Genomic DNA, 12,984 nt, shown 5'->3' with positions numbered 1-12,984 from the left:
GTCCAAATAAGATCCATACAAAATAAGCTGACAGTCAGTAGAGGAACAGCATTTGCCCTAAGGAGGACAAGGAAAGGCTTCTTAGTAGATAGAATTTTAGTTGAGATCTGAAAGAAGCCAAGAAAACAGGACTGAGTGAGGGAGCCAGTAGGAACACAAGTTTTGAGGAGCTGAAAGGCCTCTTCTGACAGAATACTCATGAAGTAACAAATGACTGCAATGCCTCTTGTGAGGGAAATCTATCCACGATTGTGTACAAGGGTTTCCTGAATTCCCATTGGACTGCTGCTTTTTTTTTTAAAGTGTTTTTTTTTTGCAAGGCAATGGGGTTAAGTGGCTTGCCCAAGGCCACACAGCTAGGTAATTATTAAGTGTCTGAGGCTGAATTTGAACTCAGGTACTCCTGACTCCAGGGCCGGTGCTCTACCCACTGCACCACCTAGCCGCCCTGGATTGCTGCTCTTTTCAACAATACATCTGACCCCTTCTTCACATCCCTTCAAGGTCCCCACTGAACTTTCCCATCCCTAACTCTTTTTTTTAGTAGTATTGGCTTTATTGGGGACAGAGGGGAACTACCAGGGATTAGGAGTTGGCATTGAGGCCCTTCTTCTTGCCAAAAGTGGGCACTGCATTGACAAAGCGTTGATTGTACTGCATTCTCCTCTTAGCATGTCCAGTCTTCTTTTTCTTCTGCTTGGCCACCTTGGGAGTCTGACCCCTCACTTTTCCAGCTCAGGCCAAGGAGCCGTGGAGTTTACCTCCCAGCATGCGGCCAGCCACTTCCAGGGTGGCCAGGGGCTCCACCCCGCACTGCCCCAAGACAACATCATCCTCCAGTGGGGAGCCGCTGGGAGCCGCCCAGAAGCAGCACCTGGTCCTCAGGCGCGATGCCCTCTTGGGATGCTACCTGGGCCTTAATCTAGGCCACGGTTTTGCGCCAGGTCACCTCGAGGGTGTGCAGGGCCTGCGCGCAAACAGCTGCATGGTGGCGCCCCGGCAAAGATGGAGACCAGAAAGAGCCCTAACTCCTTTGATGATCATTCTGGTTGTCCTCCAGGTTCTTTCCAACTTAGCACTTTCCTTAATACAACATGCTGAACCCAGTATCACTCCCTCAGGGTGCCAAGTATCATCCCCTGGGAGCCAAGTCAAAACTCAACCCAAGATATACAAGCTTTTTGGATGGCTCTATCAACCCTGACTCACATTGAGCAAGGAGTCTGTTAAACTGCAGATCTTTTACATGCTATCTAGTTATGGTTCCCCCATCTTCTACTTGTATGGCTGATTCTGGAACCCCAAAATAACACTTTACATCCAGGATCATCTCCAGTTTCCTGATTCATATCTGGCCACTGGACCCAAAATGCTTCTGAGAAGAAAGTGAGACTGGTGACTTTAGCATAGCACATGCTCACTCAAATCCAATTCATGTACTTGTCCTGGTATCACCTCCCTGATGTCAGGGTGGTCTTCCAGAATGAAGGACAAACAACACCAAAAACAAGATTTTATATAATAATAATAGCTAATATTTACATAGCACTTTTAGGTGGCAGGCAGTTTGATACTCACAACAACTCTAGGAGATAGATGCTATTATGTTATAGATGATAAAAATGAGGCAGATTGCCCAGGGAGTCTGAAGTCGGATCACTCCTAACTCCAGGCCCACTTCTCTATCCACTATATCAGCCATATTCATCCCAACCAAATTTAATCTTATTAGGCTAGAATTATTAAGCTGAATTTATCAAAACTTTTGAAATCCCTACCTTGAAATTGTTAAATATCTCCTAATTTTAAGTCATCTACAAATTAGATAAGGATGCCATCCATGCCTTTATCCAAGACATTCATAAAAATGTTCAATAGCATAAAGCACAGATCCCTGCGCACTTCATTAGAAACTTTCTAAGTTGAATAGAATGATTGCTCTTTGGGTTTGTACATTCAACTAGTTCTAAATCCATTTCATTGTACTATTACCTAGCCCATAATTCTCCAACTTCTCCACAAGAGGAGCTTGAGAGATTTTTCACTGCTAAAATCTAGATAACCTTAACTCTAAAAAACATTTTCTTACACTCCAAAAAAAGTCTGGCAAAATCTGTTCTTGGTGAAGCCATTCTAGCTCTCGTTAATCATTGCTTTCTTGTCTTGGCTCACTAACCATTTCTTTAATGATGCGTTTTCAAGTTTTCCAAGCATTGAAGTCAAGATCACTGATTTCAATTTTTTAAGATTTCATTCTCTTCTCTTAAAAAAAAAATCAGAGGGGCAGCTAGGTGGCATAGTGGCTAAAGCACCGGCCCTAGAGTCAGGAGTACCTGGGTTCAGATCCAGTCTCAGACACTTAATAATCACCTAGCTGTTGTGGCCTTGGGCAAGCTACTTAACCCCGTTTGCCTTGCAAAACCCTAAAAAAAAAGAGATCTAAAAAAAATCAGAACATTTGACCTTTTCAAGGTCTGAAGTACCTCACTCATTTACCCAGATATTTTGATTATGCTTGACAGTGGTTCAGAAATCATACCAGCTGACTCTTTAAGTCCCTAAATATGTTGTTCATTTGGGCCAGATGACTTAAATTTATCACATCCAAATCAATGCTCTCTTATAGTCCCCTTATTGATCTTGAGTTATCAAATCTCTGTTAGTCATTTCTGGTTCTTCCTTTTCTGGTTCAGAGGTCATTGTCCTTAGCAAAGAAAAAAAAGTAAAATTAAGAATTGAGCAATTGTTTACTCTTTGTTGTCTGCTTATTGTCCTACCCACCCTGGGCAGTATTCTTATTTCAAGCTAAAAATAAATACCCTTTGTGTTGTTGGTTATTTTCTGTGAATCCACATTAATCTATTCATACAACTTGTTTTTCCTCATTGTCTGAATTTTTCTCTTTGTGCTGCTACCATTTCTTGAGGGTTAATTTGGCCGACTTCCTCTATGGAATTTGTCCATATGATCCTACCTATCTTTGCTGTGAAGCTTTTAAAAATCTGCTTTCAAAGTCTAGAATGATCAGAATTGTCAGACTGTCAGATTATCTTCCTCACCTTCCCTATCACAAATTAAAGAAATAAGCTCATTTTCTCCCAAGGTTTCCCTTGTTTCCAACTCAGCCACTGTTTCCTTTCTAATGCTGAGAATGAGTCAGAATAGAATTTTTCTTGTTGACGCTTTCACCTTCTGAAGGATGAAATTATTAAGACAAATCAAGCTATTAGCTGCTCTGATTTTGCTTCAGTAGAGGGGAGGACTGAAAATTCATGAAAAAGAAGAGATGATTGAAGGAACAAGGTTATGAAAGTTGTGGATGAGACAGAGAGCACAAATCAAAGGGTTAGTTTTCAAAAGGAGGGTCATCTCTTCTGAGACTCGAAAAAAGAATAAGAGGGATGTGGAAGGGCTATAAGAGCTTTAAAAAAAATGAAGCAAGGGACCTGACTGAGCTCATGAAGGATGACCTTTATTTTCTCAGTAAAGAAAGGAGCAAGGTTGTCCCTTTAGAGTGATGGTTGAGTTAGGAGTTGGAGAAGTTAAGTGCTTCTCTGTTTCATTTTTTTTTGCTATGTGTTTCTTCTGTTGACATGTACACTCACCTTCATCTCTACCATAGACCAGTAACTACTTTAAGGCTAGGAGTTACTTCACATTTAGCAGAGTTTCTCATCTCCCATAAGTAAATGTCTTACTTCCTGAATAAACAAAGTTGGCATCTTGACATCTCACTGAAATCTAGCTCTATTCATTCAGACATACCATATGAAAATGGGACAAACCAATCACCATCCCCAAGACTGGGAGTAGAAAATCTTGGATTTCTTTCAGATTATTTGAGGTTCACCTAGCTAACCAATGCTGATTCCTCCCATTCATAGGACCATGGCAAATTGGTCTTTTTTCCAGTGTGCCCCACAAACTTAAGAGACTCTGGAAAAGAGAAAAGGGGATCCCCCTAGCTATACTTTGTATATCATAGAGAACATTACTTGGGAGTAGTCCCTGACTTATGCTTACCTCTTGCAATTGTTTTGGGAAGTAATAAAAATATGGTCAGGAGTTCATAAATCTCCCCCCCCCCTAGCTTGTAAGTTCAATTAAATGGTAGAATTCTCAGTTTTTCTACTATATAATAATGGGTTGAATTAGATGACACCTATAGTTTTTTTTTTAATTTTATTTATTTAAGGCAATAGGGTTGTGTCCCACCCAAGGTCACACAGCTGGGTAATTATTAAGTGTCTGAGGCTGAATTTGAACTTTGGGTCCTCCTGACTCCAGGGCTGGTGCTCTATCCACTGCGCCACCTAGCTGCCCCCCAGCACCTATGGTTTCTTTTTCTGAAGGTCTTTGAGTCTACCTCTATTTATACCAATAAGAATTCATGTTTTTAAGTATTCTAAGTTAGGCCTTCTCTGGGTATAGGTATTTTATTTCTTTGCCCCAAAGACTGTCAAGGGTGAGGATCTTCTTCCACATCTTCCATTGTTCTTGTGCCAACATTGCCCACTTAACACTTAAGTGTTATTGATTGATTCCTTTAAGAGTCATTTGACCTGAGGAAAGATGACAAACAAATTCCTTGCTCACCAGCTTTTTTCCTTGCTCTAGTCCCAAGTAAGGGAAGAAGAGCAGAGGAAAAGAAATGATAGAGAACAGGGGACTGTGCCATTCTTGGAAGAGGTGCAAGGTTGTTAATCAAGAACAGGTAAGATAAGGGGCCACTAGGTGGCGCAGCAGACAGAGCACTGGTCCTGGAGTCAGGACTACCTGAGTTCAAATCCATCCTCAGCTGTGTGGCCTTAGGCATGCCACTTAACTCCATTGCCTTGCAAAAAAAAAAAAAAGAACGGGTAAGATAGACCACTCAAAACACATCTGATTCTTGAGGAGAAGAATTTGGCACAGTTATCAACTAGAGGAGAAAATGAACCTCTCTCAACTGTTGCCAAGTGAGACAGTTTTGCCATTTGCATTCTCCAAAGATCCTAGTTTTCAGGAAAGGTAGGAAAGGATGATGGCTGAGACATATGAAATTCCCTTTCCTTTTATGGAGGAAGAAAATAGATTATAAGAGAGAAAACAAGTCCTTGGCAGATCTTTGGGGGAAAAAATTTCAACTGTATAGCTCCCAAAATGATATCCATCAAAATTCACCATTATCTGATCACAAACTACCCTAATTTTCCACTATTTCTTAACCTCAACCTCTCCTTTCTTGCTTCAGTGACCTCATTCATATTTCTACCATGAACAAAACCCTACAATTCAAACTGTAGGAGATTCAAAGGATCATATACCACTAAAGGCTTTTTTGAAAAAGTCTCTTAGAATGCTTTTAAATACCATAAAGTATATAGGACTAAAAAGGAAGCCAATGATTTTGAAAGAGTTACCAAATATTGAAAAAGCAATCCCCAAATACATAGGTTAAGGACCCTTAACATAGAGCACTCTCTGCTTTGGGAAGTGTACATGATTTACATTAAATTTATGGTTATTTAACCTTTGTCCTTCTGTACCTCACATTCAAGGAGAGGCTAAGATTCTTAACTAATGCACAATTACAGAGGCTAATTGTTTTTGAGATGCGTGAAACTATTTTATGAAGAGGAAAGAAGAGAAAATCACTACTGAAAATAATGTGGGCTGTTTAAGTTGGGCTTTCAAAGAGTCAAAATTCTCAGGTGCCCTGTATAAACAAATGAAAAAGTATATATTGGTGAAACTGGATGGTGCCTTGGAGTCAGGAGGACCTGAATTGAAATTTGATCTCAGACACTAGTTGTGAACCTAGACAAGGTGGTTAACCTCTATCCCCTCCAAAAGAAAAAAAGACACGTGTTTTAAACAGGTGTGTTGCACTTATCTCTGAAAAGACAAATAGAAAAGTAAGGCCTTTCTAAGGAATCCGGAGTTCAAGGAACTCACAAACACTGGGGGAAACAACACATACAGATTTTAGCTCCAAGTCAGATGGAAAAGTCCCATGGTCCTTAGGGTACAGCAACAAAACATATGATTAAGCCTCTTTCATGGTATTCCCATTACTAAAATCATATCAATGTCTGATGCTGAATTACTTGATAATGCAAAGAACATTGGTGGGAAGAACTTTGTTTTATAGGGTCTCCTGTAAAACTTATTAGGAAATTTCAAATCCAGAGATAAATTTATGCAAAACTGTTGATTTTTCTAGGGGAGTAATTGTGCTACTGTTGAAAGGAGTTCTGATTTGGAACTAGAAGACCCCAGTTCTAGTCATAGATTTTGCCTTACTAATTATGTGCCTTTGAGCAAATCATTTTAACTTCTCTGAGCCTCAGTTTTATCATTCATAAAAAATTCCTAATAGTGTGTAAGACCCATCTCATAGAATTGTGAGAATCAAATAAGATAATGGGATATAAAAGTCTTTCATAATATAGAAAGCATTACATAAATGAAAAATAACTTTTTAATTTATATTTTATATATATTATTGTTTTTATATAGTTATATTTTATTTTAAATATATATATTTTTAAGGTATTCTTATTTATTTTAAAGTTATGTTGTTTCTTCCCTTTTTTAAAAAAACAGTGGGTAGAAATTCAATAGGTGAAGAAAGGGGACATGTTCCAGGCAGAAGAACAGATGCAAATTACAGGGCATTTCAGGGAAAGGGAGCAGCCCAGTGTCTGCAGAGTAGTATTGAAATATGGCTGGAAAGGTAGAATAATATACTATCATATGGAAGGTCTAGGAGATGATACTAGATTTGAACTAGACTTGGTAAGTAATAGGGGCTGTCAAATTTTGGAGCAGGACTGATATGACCAGATTGAGATAGATAGTGGAATGATTTTCATTACTGATAGGAAGAACAAAGCTCTCTATGCCCACCATTCAGCCTTTCCCTCCAAATCTCCTCTTAGATTATAATTCAAGTCAGAATTTAAACCAGAGACCCCAAGCAGAAAAGTTAAAACATACTTTAAAATGCCCAAAGGCTTCTGGCTGGAGAACAGAATCTTTCCCACAACCAATGGATGACAATACCCTGAGTTGCTCAGCCTCTGAGTAGCAGAAAACATTATGTATGGCATCACCAGAGGACACCTATATGTGTGGGTATATGTGTGTATATATATATATATTTTATATATTTATATATACACATGTACATTTTCCTCACATTCATATAATATTCCTCAGCATTCTTTGCTCAGATTCTTCAAAGATCCTTGGGGAAAATAATGCAAACTATCTAGCTCCCAAAATATGTTAATGGGTGGCTAGGTGGCACAGTGAATAGAGCACTGGTCCTGGAGTCAGGAGTACCTGAGTTCAAATTTGGCCTCAGACACTTAATAATTACCTAGCTGTGTGGCCTTGGGCAAGCCACTTAACCCCATTGCCTTGCAAAAAAAATAAAAAACCAAGTCCAACCCAAAATATCTGTCAAAAGTCACCATGATCTGATCAACAGACTCCCTTTTATTTTCCACTTTGGGCAGCTAGATAGCCATGGATAGAGCAACCAGATTTGAATTCAGGAGGACCTGAGTTCAAATTTGGTCCCACTTGACACTAGCTGTGTGACCTTGGGGAAGTCATTTAACCATGATCACCCTCACATCCAGGATCACTGGATTCATCCTGATTCCTGTCTGGCCACTGGACTCAGATAGCTCTGGAGGAGAGAGAGGCTGGAGACTTAGTACAGCACCCTGTCACTCAAATTCAATTCCCTATGCTCTCTGATGTCATGGTCTTCTTCAAAAACAAAGGACAGGGGCAGCTAGGTGGCATAGTGGATAAAGCACCGGCCCTGGAATCAGGAGTACCTGGGTTCAAATCTGGTCTCAGACACTTAATAATTACCTGGCTGTGTGGCCTTGGGCAAGCCACTTAACCCCATTGCCTAGCAAAAAAAAAAAAAAAAGGACAAACATCACCTTTTCTTTTTTTTAAGGTGTTTTTGCAAGGCAGTGGGGTTAAGCATCACTTTATTTTCTGCTACTTCTTAAAACCAACTTCTTTGGAAGCCTGCATCTGATAGCTAGAAAAGCCAGCCCAATCCCATTTGAAAGAAAAGTGAGGTCCAAATAGGGAAAAATATTGGTCCGAAGTCATGCAGCATCTTTTCTCAATATCCTTATGCTTTTCTTAATCCTGCCTACTCCTCCATGTTCCTGTTTTTGAAAAGCAAGGTGCTTCCTTCTGTGGGCACTTTCCCTTCACCATGTTGGCACTTAGTGGCTCCTCTTAGGGCTCAGTTCAATTACCACCTCCTGTAAAAACATGCCTCCCCCATAAGCATTACTTTTATCTGTGAACATATTGCTCCTTCTCCCTTGAAAGGCAAATGGTGTTTTGTGTCTTCCTGTTCTTAGAACCTAGCACAGAATAGGCATTTATTACATTGAATAGAAGTTGTGTCTTGTGCAGCTAGTCAGCCAGAATTTGAAGTCATCTCCCTGACTCCAAGTCCAGCTCTAACTATAAAACCTTGCCTCTTTCGTCTAAATAAGCTGCTATTATGAATAATGATCTGTTCTGACAGCTCCATGGGCCTCAGACTTACCTTCCCAAGTAGCCATTAGCTCCATGACTAATCAATCAATAGCCATTTTGTGCTAAGAGTGCTGGGACATAAAGGCAAAAATAATCCTTGCCCTCCTGGAGCTTACATTTTGTTGGGAGAATCATGCAAATAAATAAGATACAGAGAAGATGGCTGGGACTCTCATCGAGGAAGGTAGCACTAACAGTTGAGTGGTCAGGAAAGGTCTCCTTACAACTGGCATTTGAGCCAAGCTTGAAGAGAGGAAAGATTCTAAAAGATTGAAGTCAAAAAGAACATTCTAGGCACAGTAGATTTCAGATGTGTTCAAGGAATAGCAAGAAGGCCAGCAGACCTATATAAGTGGACCATGGAGAATCAGAGGGAGAAAAGCAAAAGACCAAAAAGGTAGAAAGGGGCCAGACTGGAAAGGGCTTTCAATGCTATGCAGAGCTTGCTTAGTCATTACAGGTTGAGTGGGAGGAGAGTCAGTCAGACCTATGCTTTAGATAGCAACTGAGTGGAAGATGGATTGGAGTGGGAAGACCCTTGAGGCAGGAAGATCAAGGAGCAGGCTACTGCACAGTTCAAGTGGGAGGTCATGAGGGTCTGTACCAAAGTGGTAGCTGTATAAATGGAGAAGAGACCTATATGAGAGCTGCACTGAAGGTAGAAAGGAAAATACCTGAGGTTAGTATGAGTAAGAATGACACCAAAGACTGGGTATCAGATGATGGTGTCCTCCATCAAAATAGGAAGATTGTTATTGTCGTTCAGTCGTGTCCGACTCTTCCTGATCCCATTTGGAGTATTCTTGGCAAAAATAATGGGAGTGTTTGCCATTTCCTTCTCCAGCTGATTTTACAGATATGGAAACTGAGGCAAACAGGGTTAAGGGACTTGCCCAGGTTCATGCTGTTATGAAGAATCTGAGGTCAAGGGGTGCCTAGGTGGTACAGTGGAGTACCTGGGTTCAAATCTGGTCTCAAACACTTAATAATTACCTAGCTGTGTGGCCTTGGGCAAGCCACTTAACTCCATTTGCCTTGCAAAAACCTAAAAAAAAAAAAAAAAAAGAATCTGAGTTCAAAATTGAACTTAGGTCTTCCTGATTCTAGGTCTAGCACTCTATAAATGCCGCACCACTTAGCTGATTATAAAAGGAAAAGCCAGTAAGTTTTCTTTTGGACATGTTTGAAGATGTCTTTAGGACATCCATTTCAAGATGTCTAAGAGGCACTGGATTTTACAGACCTGGAGTTCAGGAAAGCTAGAGATAAGATCTGAGAATCATCTTTGTAAAAAAATTGGACCAAAAGGGACTGCAGACTTCACCAAACAAGACAGTGAGGTTGTGGACCTCTTTGGTAGACTGAACCCCTTGTCAGAATATTCTTATAAGGTAAAAAATTAAATAGAAAATATAGGATTACAAAAAAAGACAATTAGGTTAAAATACCTATTTCAAAAGAAAGTTCAACTATTGTTCTATTAGAAACCAGAAGGCAATGATATGGAAGGGAGGAGGCAAGGGGGAATGAGGGAACCTTTGCTCTCATCAGAGATGGCTAGGAGAGGAAACAGCAAATATACTCAATGGGGTATAGACATCTGGAGTAAGAAGGAGGGGGGAGCAAGGGGAAGGGGTGGGGATGTGAATAAAGGAGGAGAGGATGGACCATGGGGGGAGAGTGGCCAGATATAACATGTTTTCTTTCTTACTTCTTGCAAGGGGCTGGGAATGGAAGGCCTGCCCAGGACCACAAGGCCAGGTGGATTCTGGGCCTAAAGGGTGGTATGGGGGGCTCAGGGCTTCTTGGACCCGGGACCAGGGATCTGTCTGCTGTGCCACTCAGCTACCCTACAGCAGAGTCATAGTGAAAGGAGAGAGAAAATAGAGTACATGGTAGTGGAGAAATAAGAAAGGAGGGAGTTGCAATCAGCAATGGCAAAGGTGGAAAAATATGGAAATAACTTTTGTGATGGACTTATCATAAAGAATGAGATCCACCCATGACAGAGTTGTTGGTGTTGGAACAAAGACTCAAGCACATTTTTTGTTATGATTATTTGGGGGAGGGTGCAGGGCAAGTAGGGCTGGATGGCCTGCCTGGGGCCACATAGCGGTGATCTTTGGGTGTCTGGGGCCGGATTTGGACCCAGGTGCTCCTGGCCCAAGGGCCAATGCTCTGTCTGTCACCCAGCCACCCCTACTATTATTACTATTTTATTTTATTTTGGGTCTTTTTTTCTTTTTTTTTTCTTTTTGGTTTTTGCAGGGCAGTGGGGATCGGGTGGCTTGCATGTCACATGGTTGGGTAATTGTTGGGTTTACAAGGCTGGATGTGGACTTGGGTGCTCGTGGCTCCAGGGCTGTTGCTTCATCCATTGCGCCACCTGGCCATACCTACAATTAGTACTATTATTATTTTTTTATTTTAATTATTTTTCCTCTCCCCTTTACTTTTTTTGCCCAAACAAGTCTATCTATATTCATGGGGGAGGAAGAGGGGTATTTTGTTTGCTTGTAAACAAGAATATTTTATTAGTGTAAAAAAAAACATTTGTACACAATGAGAATAAAAAATAAATTTAAGAAAACCATGACATCGGGAAAAAAAAAAGAAACCAGAAGGGACAGGAATTCAGGGAAGCCTGGAGAGATTTGCATGAACTGATGCTGAGCGAGATGAGCAGAACCAGAAAAACACTGTACACCCCAACAGCAACATGAGGGTGATGATCAACCTTGATGGATTTGCTCATTCCATCAGTGCAACAATCAGGGACAATTTTGGGCTGTCTGCAATGGGGAATACCATCTGTAACCAGAGAAAGAACCAAGAAGTTTGAACAAAGACCAAGGACTATTCCCTTTAATTTAGAAAAAAAAAAAATACATATCTTATTGTCTGATCTTGTTATCTCTTAGACTTTATGTTTCTTCCTTAAGGATATGATTTCTCTCTCATCACACTCAATTTGGATCAATGTATAACATAATGTAAAGACTGACAAATTGCTTTCTGTGGGGGGGGAGAAAATTGTAAAACTCAAAATAAATACAATCTTTAAAAAAAAAAGTTCACACTCTCCATTAAGAACCCCTAGTATAGAGGTAAAAAGACATTAGACCCTTGGGAGTACCTACTATTACTGGTCATGCAAATGAGGCTGAAGAGAAAGTCAAATAGAAGAATCAGGAATCTGGGAATTCTAGAGAGGAGAATCCAGCAGAGGTGCTTGACAGTGTAAAAGGTGTTAAAGAGGGTCAAGAAAGATGAAGATTAAGAAAATGCCCATTGGATCTGACTACAAAGGTAGTTGGTAACTCTGGAAATACCTACTTTTTAAAGAGTTTAAGGTAGCTAATTGGGGATGGTTAGGTGAAGACTGTTAAGCCAGGAGACGTGGATTGTTTGTAGGCAGTAGGCAGTAGCCAATAAACTGGGAGATCAAAGATCATTGGGAGAGGGAAGAGAACAGAAGGGGCAATCTGCTGGAGAAACCAGAAAGGAATAGGATCAAGGCTGTATTTAGAAGGGTTGCTTCCTCATGTGAAAGAGAGGTGAAGGAGGAAAAAATGGGAATAGTAAGGGGAAATAATTTTTGGAAGGAAGAAAACGGGCTCTCAGTGAATGAGCTCAATTTGTTTCAGTGAAATATGAGGATAAGTTCTGACAGCTTCGGGAGGAGTGCCATAGGAAGCTTGAGAGAACTGAAAATAGCAGTGGCAGCTATAGTCAAATGAATTAGGGCAGACTTAAAGGTTTGCCTTTGCCACTGTTAGATTTCAATTGAGCTGAAGATGGTGACAAGAGCGGATCCTGTCTTAGGTGCTCTCTCATAAAACTCATAAACTAAGGACTCTAACTAAACTTTCCAGAGACAGAACCCACAGAGGGACCCAGGGAGGCAGTTCTCCTACTCAAGGTAACCTGGAAAGGCTCTGCTCCCCGGGGTTGGAGGGGCGGCCCGCCAGAGGGAAGGAACCTGGGCTCACAGCAGTGGGGGTAGTTTCCTGAGCTATGCCCCGGGGAACACCAGACACAAAGTGGGGGAACAGCTAGGGACCTCTGCCAGAGCAAGCATGTGGAGCCCAGTCCTCAGGGCACACAGCAGCCCAGATCCAGGAACAGAAGCGGGCAGAGCCAAAAGCAGGAGCCCCCAGGGCATGAGCCCATTGAACCTAGGGAGGGGAGTGAAGAGAGAGAGACTGCAGAGCTCTGCCCCTGGAACAGGACTCTGGGGCTCTGACCACATTCAGATCCTGATCCCAGTCTAGGCCCCCCCATAGAACAGCAGGGCCCCCCTCCCCACCTCAGCCCTGTGGCAGAGGGGAGCACATATGGTCATTCACAAACCAGGAGGGAGGACAGAGCCTCACACACTGAGATCCCTGTGGGAGTGTCCCAAAAGCTCAGGAAGCA

General features: G+C 41.3%; 1 pseudogene; it reads right to left on the bottom strand.

Annotated features, from left to right (window-relative positions):
* Window positions 1-585: 585 nt before the first annotated feature.
* Window positions 586-8,600, bottom strand: LOC141499468 (ubiquitin-like FUBI-ribosomal protein eS30 fusion protein; annotated as a pseudogene).
* Window positions 8,601-12,984: the final 4,384 nt, after the last annotated feature.

This window comes from Macrotis lagotis, chromosome X, assembly GCF_037893015.1.
Source record: "Macrotis lagotis isolate mMagLag1 chromosome X, bilby.v1.9.chrom.fasta, whole genome shotgun sequence".
In the NCBI taxonomy this organism is placed as follows: domain Eukaryota; kingdom Metazoa; phylum Chordata; class Mammalia; order Peramelemorphia; family Peramelidae; genus Macrotis; species Macrotis lagotis.
The sequence above is the reverse complement of the archived record's forward strand: the minus strand, read 5'-3'. Positions and strand labels throughout refer to the sequence as shown.